We start from the raw sequence: 14,294 nt of genomic DNA, 5'->3' as shown, positions 1-14,294 counted from the left end.
GGAGCGAGACTCAAATTGTCCCGCGGTTCGCAGTAGAAGCGGGAACGATTTCTCTCATGCGGCACGAGCAGCAGGAGGCTGTCACGTGTACTCGGGTACACGCGTGGAAGATGTTTTAAGCGTGGTCATTTCTAGTCGCCTACTCGGGACGTACGGTTCATTCTAAACTTAAGGATGTATAGGTGTTTTTTTTTTCTTAGGTGCGTTCAGTAGGTCTGTTATAAAAAAAACAACAAAAAAACCCCAGTAGGTCAGACTGCGGCGTAACATTTTTCACGTCAGATGACGGCAAGCTGTTAACTATCGGTATATGTACGAGGGTTTATTTGTACATATGTATTTCGATTGCATTTTGGTTTTTGTCATGAATTATGTGTAAATGTTGTGCATGTACATATACTGATTAAACGCCCACCGACATTGGTCCTTTCGGCGAACTAACGGCAAAATAGATATTCGCGTTGTGTTGTTATATGCCGGTCGCTCAGAGACGGTTTTGGGTTCGTGCCCCTGGCCGTGTCATACCAAGAGTCTGTAAAAATGGTAGTTTCTACTCCTGCTTAACGCTCAGCAATTTAGGAGTGGGACAACTGTTTCGCCCGTTGTCAGTATAATTTGACCGGGGTGGGTGTCCTGCTGGATGTCTTCGGCCGTATGTTTCAGTGAGGTAGCACTATAAAGTCGGTATCAGTTCCGCGCAATCACAAGGAGACAAATACGAACATACCGCAGCCTCCCAAAACACGCTCGCATACACTACACGCATGCATCTTGCACACAGGGGAGGCCGTCCTTAAATTAATCATTAACTGCCGGGGGCCGATATGACATCGCGTTAACTGCCTGAAGGCCGATGAGGCCAATGAGCGCGTCCTGTTAACTGCCGGGGGCCGATGGTGCCGATGTGGTGTATACGCGACTGTGAATTTAACATATTCAATTTTACATAGAGTCCCGCCTAGGATATCCACTGCTATGATAAATAACGTCATACCTGAGGGTTATGACGTAAACATATCAAAGTGTGACGTCAGAATTACGTCAGAGCCGGAGAATACCATGGAAGGTCCGTGGATAAGAACGTGTTTACCGGAACCAGAAAGAAAAAAAGCGTTTGTTCCGGTTCCGCGTTTTAATTGTAAATGTATGTGCAAATGAAATAAGAAAATATAAAAAGATACTTTTATCAGAACCTCAACATAACTAACCCTAACCTCAACAACATGAACGTCCATCGACTTTTAAACCATTATTTTGAAGTTTTGGAAAATGCTAGAGAATTATTTATTTATTTTTTAAAGCGAAGGTTAGGAAAGGATAAGAAGTACACTCAAGCACTGCTCGAAATTTTTGAGATTCGAAAAATCGTCTTTTTTATTTGCGGTGATAAAAACTTCAAACAATTTTTGTTTTGGACATTGAAATATCTATCATCGCCCCAAATAGACATTCGGCTGAAAAAGTGTATTTTTACTGAAAAATTGACGTAAAGAAAACCCTTATGTTGCACTATAACTATTCAGTGATTAGAAATAAAAGGTCATTAGGAACACCTTTGATGCTTACGGACACCCTCCGATTTTTCACATACGATGCAGAAATTCACTATGCTGCTGCATAAATTAAGTCCCGCTTTGGAAAAAAACCACGAGGATACATGTAGTACTAAAAACGTACTGATTGGGACATTAACAGCGAAGCTGCAAAAGGTAATGTGGTTGTCCAGCCATACTGGAATGTTTGTATGTCTGTGGATATGTGGCCACAACAGTTGAAGATCCACAGGTTTTTTTGCCGCCAGTTTAAAGCGCCCTGTATGCTAATTAAAGTGAATATAGTAAGTTATGTTATTTAAGCACTGAAATGAATTCAAATATATATCAAATAAAAAAATGCAATATGTTTGTTAAAGATAAAGCTTACATTTGTTTAAGATACTTACATATGTACATGATTGGGCATTAAGGCATTTTATAATGTGATATATATTAACTTTAAGGAATGCTTCATTAAGATAGGAGAGACACAGTTGAACAATCTTCTGTCCGTAATGAATATTCCGTACATCAACAGAAACTCTATAAAGAAAAGAGAAAGAGAAGCAGGAGTCTCAATTGAAAAAGTAGCAAAAGATTCTGTCAAGAGCGCCTTGGACGAAGAAATCAAAATGACAGAAACTGAGCAAGGATATCAACGGGTTTCTTTGTGTAGTCTTATATCATTATATTCATATTCACCTACCGGTAAATTGGTGAAATTGAAATTATGCTGAAATGCAAAGCCAATATTATTAGTTATACAGGTCTTTGGCAGGGTACATGGTCTCATGTTCGCTGTCAGGACCTTATGTAACCTTCGCCGACTTTGGCAGGGTACATGGTCTCATGTTCGCTGTCAGGACCTTATGTACCTTTCGCCGAAAGGGTACATGATGTACCCTGCCAAAGACCTGTATAACGAATTTGTCATACTGCAAAGCCATTTATAGGTTGGGACTCGCATTTGCACGCAAAACAGATACTGTGTAGGGCGGTAGACGGGAAAACAGAATCTTGGCTTCGAGAAGTCCTCAAAATCTGTGTCTTGCTCCTTTTCGCTTAAGTATGCTCTGAATGTTTTGCTTGCTGAATTGTTACTTCTCTTTGTGTTTGTAGGTATAAGTGTAGCCCGTTTTGTCTCAATTTCACTCTCCGTGTGGCTTGCAAACCGTTTCGCCATATTGTTGATTGTTGACATAAGCAGACGAACGTTCTACGGTGTGTTCGATTCGAATCTTCGAGTTATCTCCCCTACAACAGGCGCGCGTGCTCTTATGTACGCCGGCAAGGATACTAACATAGCTTCAGGTACCTTGGCAATTCGACCAATCACCGTGCGACATTTTTCTTTGCAGTATGACAATAGTATTTGCTGATATATATAAATCAATGCAATGGGAGGTAAATTATATCGTAGTAATTTTCCGGTTTCTAATTACTTAATTATTTATGATCCGATATATCCTACACATGTATTAGTGGGAAGAAGCCCGCTGGTCCTGATGGAGTGGTCCCAAAACTTATAAAACTACTAACACCTTCTATCACTCTTCCTATTACCCTCCTTTGTAATAAATCCATGGAAACTGGCTCAATCCCATTGTCCTGGAAAGCTGCAAACATTAATGCTATTTATAAAGGCAAGGGTGAGAAAAATGATGTTTCTAATTATCGTCCTATTTCAGTTACCTCTTGCCTTAGCAAAGTAATAGAAAAAGTAATTTTTAAATATCTATATAACTATTTGCGAGAACATGAAATCATTACTAAGAACCATTTAGGTTTTATTCCAGGAGATTCAACTGTGAATCAACTTTCGTTATATCATATGATTATGGATTCCCTTGATAAAGGACGAGAAATCAGCTCTGTATTCTGTGACATAAGTAAAGCCTTCGATAGAGTGTGGCATGAAGGGTTATTATACAAACAAGAATCCTATGGTATTAAAGGAAACTTGCTAAGTTGGTTTTTAAAATTACTTATCAAATAGAAAACAACGTGTTTTAACCGAAGGCATTTTCTCAACTTATAAATCTGTAAACGCTGGAGTTCCACAGGGATCTGTTTTAGGTCCCTTTTTATTTCTTTAATATATTAATGATATAGCCGATATTGTAACTAGTGACATAAAATTGTTTGCTGATGATACATCCTTAAGTGAAATAATTGAAAATAACAATATTGAAATAGCTAATAAAATTTCAGAAAATCTTTCAAATATTAGTACTTGGGGTAAAAAATGGGATATTAATTTCAACCCTTCAAAAACTGTATCAATGATATTTGCTAGGAACAGAGACACGCTACATCCAGATATATTTTTTAACAATAGCCCAGTTCAATCCCTTACTACTCACAAACATCTAGGTGTTAGGGTTAGGGTTATATAAAACATATATAAAACATATATTTTGCCTTTATTGGATTATGCAGACGTCTTGTGGGACAATTGCACGGAACAATCTATACAACTGCTTGAGTCTGTTCATTTAGAAGCTGCTAGAGTCATAACAGGATTGCGCAGAGGTACCTCTCATTATAAATTATATAAAGAACTTGTCTGGGAATCTCTCTCAGATAGACGACAAAAACATAAATTAATGTTTAAGATACTTCATGACATGCCCCCGCAACATCTGAAAGATATAGTGCAACCATTTATATATCACAATGCAAATGAAAGATATCCATTAAGGGCGACTAGATATTTCAACACTCCAATATGTAGAACAGTAAGCTTTTATAGTAGCTATTTTCCATGTACATTTAGGGAATTCAACTCATTCGCTCCTAATTTTGATTTATCCAATGTAAACTCTCTATCACAATTTAAAGCTCTACTCTTCAAAAAATAATGAAACTGTCTCGGCTACAACAAAAACGTTTGCAAATGATGGCAGTCGAAATATAAATATAATTATGTGTCAACTTAGAAATGAAGCCAGCAATTTGAACTCTGACCTTTTTCATGACCGTTTAAAAGATTCTCCAATATGCACATGCAACCTTGGTGAGGAAACTGTGGATCATTATTTTTTTTTATCTGTCCTCTATTCAACCATTCTCGATTGACACTTAGAAATCAGTTGATTAAATATAAGCACATTACTTCAAGGATGTCATGAATGTGATGAAGAAACCAATGCATTTATATTACAATGCATATCAGAGTACATTATCAACACTTAAATAGTTGTTTAATCATAACTATACCTTGTACGGTAGGGACATGGAGACACACTATATGATTTTTTTTATATGTTTGTTTGATGATTTCAATGACTGTACATATAACATACCGAAGTTGTAAGGAGAAGGCTTATATAGGCTTTGCCTGATGCCCTATCCCTTTGCATAGTTTTTTTGCAATAAAATTTGTTGAAATAAATAAAACATGTATTAGCATTATTGATATTATGTACACTATGCCTTTTGTACAACTGGAGATTCAAATGGGCCTGTCTTTCCGACGGGAAGTGTGGATGCAGCATGGCAGAGCAGGGGAAGTGGACGCTAATAATAGTTTATCTGGTAAGGATAGTTGAAACAAGAGGCCAAGATGGTAATTGTTACTATAAAAACTAGTGATCTCAATGCACCTTTTTGACCTGAAACTTTTAGAAATCAATTCCAACTGTTTTGACAATACACTATATGCTAGAAATATAACTTTCTACTTTTATACTAAACAAAAACATTCTCCTACCACAACTTGCTGAAAGATGGGCCAAAATATGGACAAGGTACAAAATAAAATAAAAGGGCGTCGAAAAGGGCATTTATACATGTAGTTTGGTTTGGTTTTATTGTGTTTAACGTCCTTTTAACCGCTAAGGTTACTTAAGGGCCTCCATGTGTGTGTGTGTATGGGTATACATGTAGTACATTACATGGTCGTTATGCATGATACATGTAGCTCCACAGACTGTCAGATTATGAATACTTTGACTCGTTCAGCTATGACTCTTGAATCACATGTCATGCAAATGTCATGACATTCAATCAATGAAGACAGTATCTCTTTTGTTTTTTTAAGAAAACCTCGTCAAATATACGCACTGTCAAGTAATCTGAAGTGTTTGTAGACTATAATTACAGCGTTGGATATGTGTTCAAAAGGGGGGAATTGGTGAAAATGACGATTGTGCTCTTTTTAACAGCGTGAAGTGATGTAGACATGCAGAACGTTCTAGGTGGAAAGATGGGTGTCAGATCGTTTCGTCTTGAATCCCGTTCGCCCAATGAATATTTTAAGGGTTAGTTTTTAGTCCTGCTAAGTTTTGTTTAATGTAGTCTATTTTGAAGATTTTCTTTATCTCTCTTTGCTTTTCTTTTGTTGCAATAAGACTCGTTAGATTTTTACGTGGTTGACACAATTGACAATATTGTGACAAGATGTGATTATGTCGTGTGAAAGTAATTTGTCAGAATCGAATGTGTGCGATAGAAGTTTTGTATCAATATAGTAATTATTTTAGTATTAGCGCGAGTGACAGTTGTATGTATGAATAGAGTGAATGTTTATGTCAGTTGTTACCTAAGTCATCCTCTGTTAAATGGCATTATGTACAATCTTTGTAATACTTCTGTCGTCTGTTCGGAGAGAATTTTGGGTGGCAGAAGTCTGTAGCGGAAGTGACGTGGTACGCAAGTCGGTCGGCAGAAACGAAAGTTATATTTTTGGGAAGAACTCGTAGCGAGAATACAAGTTGATATTGTGCGTGCATGTGAGTAGAATCAATTTATTAATGAGAGAGAATGGTGTATAATGTTTATTAGTAGTCTAAGGAGGGTTTATCGAAAATGATTCCAAGAGTATTCTCGGTGTCACCTTCCTTCAAAAATATAGCGGAGAGCCAAACGAGCAACAGCAGCAAAGCATTAGTAATACCCAAAATCTGCACATATTCCTTAAACGAACAAAAGGAATATGAACTAAACATGTCCACTTACATCTATTGTTAATGGTGAGTAGATTTATTGCACCGTGTCATTTGGGAGGGTAACAACTACTTTTACAATTAGGCCAACTCAGGGAAAACTGCCTCATATTTTTCTGCAACAAGACCATGTCCGTTAATCCAGGCAGAAATAAGGATGCAAGAAAAAAGAGAAGGTCCATTAGGATTTAATAGGCATGGTGTCGTTGCAGAAATGTATGAAGTCATGGTCTTGACATTTGCCCCTGATTTGGTCGTGTTGACAGAAAACATGACTTATTTTATCCCTATATTGCAATAAGACGATTAAATATAGTGTTGACTTCAAAAGATGTGTTTTTTCAGGACCGCATTGTCGGGTAACAATGACACTGTGTCCTCCTCTTATCAGAGTCACCACCTCGCCATGTGCTCCCGCCATTATTGTTTACATTCTGTGATTCCGGCCTCACACCGGATCCGGTTTTTTTTTTACATATTACCTGAACTTTCACCCCGGACCTGCAAAAAAGATGGCCGACACTTTTCCGTCATGGTGTTCGTGACAGGCTATCTCCGGCAGTTTTAAGCTGAAAGAGAAGTGGTTAAAAGCGGTGAGTGATACGTTATGGTAAGCGAGGATCTAATAATGTTCGCGGCAACGATAGATAACAATAGAAGCGTGTGAATCGTGTATTTTTTCCGATTTCAGCGACTTTTGTGATTGTTGTCACTGGAGGCGTTGCATACCTGTTTTTTTTATAGTAATACCCTAAAAAAAAATATATGATTTTTATCTCAATTTACAGTCAGAATTTCAAACACCTATGGTGACACACGGACAATAAAGTGAACGTTCACAAATAAATTGAATTAATCAACAGACTGCCGAACAAAATATTTGCTTTCTTTTTTAAGATAGGAATAGATTTTTATTTGGTTATTTTCCAGGACGAGTGGTCCTGCAGGTAGGGCATACGAATTGTACCTGCTGCCCCCTAAAATAACTTTCCTCTTCCTTATGTCGCCCTTGACAATGCCTAACTTTTAGCCATTTGTTGAGCATTCGTCCCTGTGAGGAAGGCTTTGGGTTCTGTCCCCTGGTCGAGGCATACCAGAGTCTTTAAAAATGGTAGTTTCAAATTAGGAGTGGGACGACTGGTTCGCCCGTTGTCAGTATAATGTGACCGGGTGGGGCGTCCTGCTGGGTGTCTTCGGCAGTATGTTTCAGTGAGGTAGCACTATAAAGTCGGCATCAGTTCCGCGCTATCACAAGGAGACAAACACGAACATATCGCAGCCTCCCAAAATACACACGCATAGACGCATGTATCTTGCACACAGGGGAGGCCGTCCTTAAATAACATTAGCTGTTAATAGGACGTTTAACAAAATAAAACGAAACAAAACCTGGACGAGTGGTTTTTCGGTTTGGACGAGTACTTTTTGCTAGCCCTGTGTCTTTTGCAATCATTCATTTCAGCCAACACTAACCATACAAGAGTTAACATACATTTATGTTTGGCATCTAGATTAGTAGCCATAATCAGTGATAAATATAAGTTGGAGCCATTGAATGATGTGCTATGCTATCCAGATAAAAAATAATATTTAACGGTATAAAAAGAGCTAAGGAGCAGAGTCAGATTTCAGTTCACGACCCAAAGAGTGCCGATGCAAGTAAAAAGGATATTGAACATTCAAGCCTGAAGTGTTTTAACATGTTTCAAAGCTCACGAAGAAAGTTTAAAGAAAAGCGAAAAACTAAAACGGTTCTCGGAAAAGAAAATAATTAATTGCAAAAGACAACCAATCTTAAACGTCTACAGTGCAAGTCAAACTGTGATGACTTATGTTTGTTTGGGATTTAACGTCCTCCCAACAGATATAGGTTCATATGAAGACGGGTGCGTAGGTAGACACCGCCTAAAACAGACAGAAGACAGGAAACGAAAAATATCTAGAGTGTTGCCCTGGGGGCAGCAGCTTAGCTTGGCACCAGATTCCGTGGGCGGCCCTCATTAGTCACCTTTATCGATACACACATTCAGTGAGACACAGCAGTGGTTTTTATTTCCTTGATGTCCCCTAAATAGAAGACAAGGAAGAAATTAACCCCAATTCTGCAGGGGGGTTCCAATTAGTCGCCTCTTACGTTCATACAATGGGATACATTCTAACCTGAAATGGTTAAATTTGATGATTAAATGACAGCGTGGAGAAGTGAATGAAACCGAGTTGTGGAACATGTAGCAAAGCTGTTGAATGTGATTCGTATTTATTGTAATCATTTTAATATGTCGCAATTTCTAGACTCGTGAAACGATAACCTGCTCGATTAGCTAACTCGGATGGTAAGCATTCGGCTTTGTGGGAAAAGTCAAGAAAGTAAAAAAAATGTCTCGTATAAAACCCTCTTTCCAGATGGATAGCATTAAACGACTTGCACATATAAATATCCAATAGTGTATTACCATTATTCTGTTTTGATAATGAAACATGGATGAAAATATACAAAATGCCTTTTCATATAACCAAAAATCCAAAATTACAGTGGCTTCAATACAGAATCAATCAACACATTTTGACAACAAACCCATTCTCTTTTAAGTTAGGAATAGCTGCTAGTCCTTATTGTTACTCATGTAAAACTGATATGGAAACAATATGCTTTAATTATTATTTTTTATATTTTTTTTATTTTTTTTTTATTTTTTCAACAGTACATTAAACATAACACATCATATTTCAGTCTCACATTCTTAATTTTCACACAAGTTTTTTGTTTGTCTTGACATTTTTTTTAACATTCTTATATTATAACATCGATTTTGGTACCAATGTAGAAAAACAATTATTTTCTTCGTAAGTTTGAAACAAGATAATAATTTATGCATGGTAGTTGAGAAGCAAACAAATACAAAAAAAAACCCCAAAAAAACCCCAACAGTTTGACTATTTTCACATGTTGAAACCAGGATATTAGGTGTTATGTACCATTGTATTGTTTTAGAAGAAGATATAGAAAAGAAAAGAGTGGTGAAGAGAGAGACGGACAAGAACGAAAAGGAAGATTGGAGAGCTTATTGTTCAATATTGTGTAAATTTTTGTAAAAACCTTTAACAGGAATGACATTGGTACTATATTATTATTATTAATTTACATTTCAGTTATATGGCCTGCAGTAATCTTTCCCATTTTTTCCATTCCCTTTTAAAATTAGTAAGATAATTTTCACCATTACCTACAACAATGTATTTTTGAGTGATGTAAATATATTTAATTAAGATTTTCAAAGCTAAAACTGATAGACCAGTTTGCAGACATCTAGCTTTACAAATATATAGTTTAATGATAAGAAGTACTAAATTATCAACATTGTTTTTACTATCATTTTTCTAACCAAAGATAAAAGATACTTTATTAAAAGCAAATGGAATTAATCACATCTAGCAATGATTCAAAATCTGTTAAAAACACTTGTACTTCTTTACATTCCCATAACGCATGAACTATAGTTTCTGTGTCAGTTTTACAATGAAAACAATATGGACTATTAACAAGACCTATTTTATAAAGATATGAATTAGTAGTTAAAATCTGTTGATTGATTCTAAATTGAAGCCACTGTAGTTTTGTGTTTTTACTAATTTTGAAGGGAATGGTATAGATTTTCTTCCATATCTCTGTGTTAAATTCAAATATTTCCTCCCACTTCTTTCTACCGGTAGATATTGAATTATTTTTGCATAGAATATGGTAAAAGTCTTTAGTGCCTTTTTTGTGTTTAAGAAAAATTTCCAAATTAATTGGGATATATGGATAATCTACATTCAAATAAGAAACATCCTCATGTGAAATGGATTTCTTTATGGAATTAATGACACCTTGATAAGTGAGAAAATTTGTATGAATGTCAAATTTCTCTGTAAACTCTTGATGGCTGTAAAATTTNTCCCACTTCTTTCTACCGGTAGATATTGTATTATTTTTGCATAGAATATGGTAAAAGTCTTTAGTTCCTCTTTTGTGTTTAAGAAAAATTTCCAAATTAATTGGGATATATGGATAATCTACATTCAAATAAGAAACATCCTCATGTGAAATGGATTTCTTTATGGAATTAATGACACCTTGATAAGTGAGAAAATTTGTATGAATGTCAAATTTCTCTGAAAACTCTTGATGGCTGTAAAACAATTTTTTTCTTCTTTCTTTAATTAAGGTCATTGGAGTGTATTGATAAACGGAAACAGGAAGTACATCCCTAGTTGAAAATCCAATGTAGGGAGACAGTATCACAATTTCCGCAAATTCTAATGTTTAATATTAAACTGATGAATATTGTATGTTTATTATTGACAGAACAGTGTCTTCTCTCAATATTCAATTATTTCAAAGCAATCCAGGCATTAATTCAGATGGTGTTTTTTTATCAATAAGTCACATGTGTCCATTTTTCTGCACTTCAGGAAACCGGATACCTATTTCACTACTGTGAAGTTTTTCAAGAACGATAACTCTTACCTGCAATTACTATGTGTATTGATTTATTATAAAATGTCAATCTTTATATCGTGTATAGAGCATTAATTTTACACGATTTCGGCATTTATTAAATTCATATACATTAATGCAATACTAATATATGTCAGTATAATTTTTTATTGACATTATTTTGTCAAAATATTGTCTTTCATTTTTACATAAATTTCCATTTAAAAGCCTTAAAATTCTGATAACCATTATTTTTTTTAGTGGCAGAAAATTTTCTTTACTTTAAAGCAATATAATGCAAGTTATTAATAATGAATAACTTGTGTTATTTAAGGAACAGCCTTTATTTCTAACTATCTTTGCCTAATTGCATTATGTAAGCGAGTCATTTACTGCACGAGTTGCCTCCCCTGGCACATGAAAGCAAGTTACAAACCCCATCAACCTTTTGACCTGCACCGGAAATGACCGTTTTAATTCGAATTTGTCACGGTGGAAGTTGAAAGAAAAAGTTGACGATTACTGAATTTTAAATCTACAATCATAGATAGCCAACTGCATTGGATGGTAATATGTATGTGCTTGACACGTATTACGTGTATAAATGCAACTACAGCGTTCACAGGGCGCAAACAAAATCATTAATTAGATGTGTTCCCTCGTGTGTTCGTGGGGTGGCACGGAACAAATGTAAATGAACCTAATAAACGAGTCGCTGAACACAAGAATGTTCGATGAATTAACGTTATTCATTCATACGCATCAATGACTAAGCATCATTATTTGCTGTGCAGTAAACGAGGGCCAGGGGAGACAACCCTTGTTCAAATTTCAATATGTTCAGCTGAGTCAGTTATAACTAATGTTGCATTAGCTCATCATTTATGTTAAAGTTTTGTATTTATCTGTTGAGAAGCTGACTATGACCCCAAGCAAGCGTAGGAAATATAACAGCACTTATGCCAGGGCCGACAGGAGGGGAGGAGCTCGGTCATACCAGGCACAGCATGAGGAGGATGAGTCTGAGCTGGGCGCCATGGAGGAGCCTGACATGCAGGTGACAGTCCCCAAGGTTGCAGAGAGCCACCCCGCGGGATCGGGACAAGTCCCATCAGTCTCGGGAGGAGGACCTATGACTGCAAATTTGGGCTCAGGTATTGACATGTTTAATATGCCTTCCCCGCTCCTGAGTGTAGGGGACACGGTAGGGGCCCAACGTCTCCCAGGCTACCAGGGAAAAAAATTGGGGCTCAGAGTTTTTTGATTTGGGCATACTGATGGAGACAAACCATCAGGAAACAACTCAAAGTTTATCTTTGGTTGATGGCGTCTTTGTCATCAAACAGAGGGGGGCAAAATACAAATTAGATAACATTGAGGCATAGACAGATGCCTTCATAGTTTATGTTGCTATCTACACACAGAAGCATGATAGAGGGCAAGAACTATTGAAATATATGTCAATTGTTAGAACGGCCTTTAAATCGTTTGGTGGGTTAGGTTGGAGGAGATATGACGAGCAATTTCGTCTCCGTCAAGCCCGTCAGCCTGATCGGTCATGGGCGGTAGTTGACGGGGAACTATGGCTTACATGTTTAACAATAATGTATTGAGGTCCTCGGATGCTTATGCATAGCAAAACAAAAATGTCGGAGTGGGTGGTGTTTGTTATGAATTTAACTTCAGGGGAGTGTGCCACAGGACGAATTGTGGTTATATGCATAAATGTGTAGTATGTGGGGGAGGCCATTCAAAAATAAACTGCTTCCGTAACCAAAACCAAGCTTTCAGGGGGCAGGCTAATATAAGTGGCCAAAGAATGCCTTAGCCAAACAATGGACCTAGACAGGGCCTGAATTCTGGTCAAAGTAGCACCCTCACCCAGGGGCAAAGTAATTTTTGTCCCCAAGCACCCAACTACAATAGATACCATTTCAACAGAGATATGGGCTCTCGGAAAAACTCCAATCAACAATACCACTCTCAATAAATACTTGGACATTTATCCTGACAGAGTAGCGTCACAATATCTGAATGTTGGTTTCGAAAGGGGTTTCTAGCTTCATTAATCTGGTTCAAGATTTCCTAGAGAGTCAAAAAACCTTTTATCTGCATTTCAATATGAAGATATTTTGTTGTCAAAATTAAAGCAGGAAGTTGATGCAGGAAGGGTAATGGGGCCCTTTAAAAGTAAGCCTATTTCCAATCTTAGAGTTTCTCCCATTGGTTTAGTTCCCAAAAAAACAGGGGGTTGGAGATTGATTCAACATTTATCATATCCTGAACATGACAGTGTCAATGAATTTATCGATGGGGCTCTCACTTCTGTCCATTATACCTCATTTGATCAGGCAATGAAAATGGTTCAGAATCTTGGAAAAGGGGCCTTGTTGGGGAAGAAAGATATCAAGTCGGCTTTTCGTCTGCTACCAATTTTTCCAGGGGATTTTGACTTACTAGGTATGAAAGTATGTGCTGATTATTACTTTGACAAGTGTTTACCCATGGGGTGTAGTATTTCATGTGCATCGTTTGAAATGTTTTCAACATTTATCGAATGGGTAGTACGTAGCAAGTGTAATTCTCAATCCATTGAACATTATCTTGACGATTTTCTGTTTGGTGGAAAAGCGAATAATAATGATTGCATCAAAGCCATGGAATGTTTTGATGTTTTTTGTCAGGAGCTAAAGTGCCGGTGGCAAATGAAAAGACAGAGGGCCCAGTAACGTGTTTGGTATTTCTAGGATTAGAAATAGATACTGTTGAACAAGTTGTTCGGATTCGCAGGGATAAGGTCCTATAAATAACATTGATTTTACAAGATTTAGCTCAGAAAACAAAAATATTGTTGAAAGACCTTCAAAGTTTGTTGGGTAAATTAGCTTTTTGTGTGAGGGCAATGCCAGGGGCTAGAGCATTTTCCAGGAGGCTATATGGGTTATTAGGCAATGCTACAAGTCCAAACCACCACATTCGTTTGACAAAGGGGGTCAAGGCGGACATCTGGGGGTGGCTAGAATTCTTCCAGAATTTTAATGGTACCTTTCATTTTTTCGAGCAGGATTGGGTATTGAGTGCTGATTTTGAACTGTTCACAGATAGTGCTGGTAGTATGGACTTAGGTTGTGGTGCTGTGTACGGGAAACATTGGCTAGTGTTCAAGTGGCCAAGTAGTTGGTACGGTTTGGATATACAGAGGGACATCACATTCCTAGAGTTGATTCCTATTGTTAATGTATTATACACATGGGGAAGCGAGTTTCGCAACAAGAAAGTATTGTTTCAGTGTGACAATCAGGCATTGGTTGAGATCCGAAACAAATCATCATCTCA

This window comes from Mizuhopecten yessoensis, unplaced genomic scaffold, assembly GCF_002113885.1.
Source record: "Mizuhopecten yessoensis strain PY_sf001 unplaced genomic scaffold, ASM211388v2 scaffold1595, whole genome shotgun sequence".
Taxonomy (NCBI): Eukaryota; Metazoa; Mollusca; class Bivalvia; order Pectinida; family Pectinidae; genus Mizuhopecten; species Mizuhopecten yessoensis.
The sequence above is the reverse complement of the archived record's forward strand: the minus strand, read 5'-3'. Positions refer to the sequence as shown.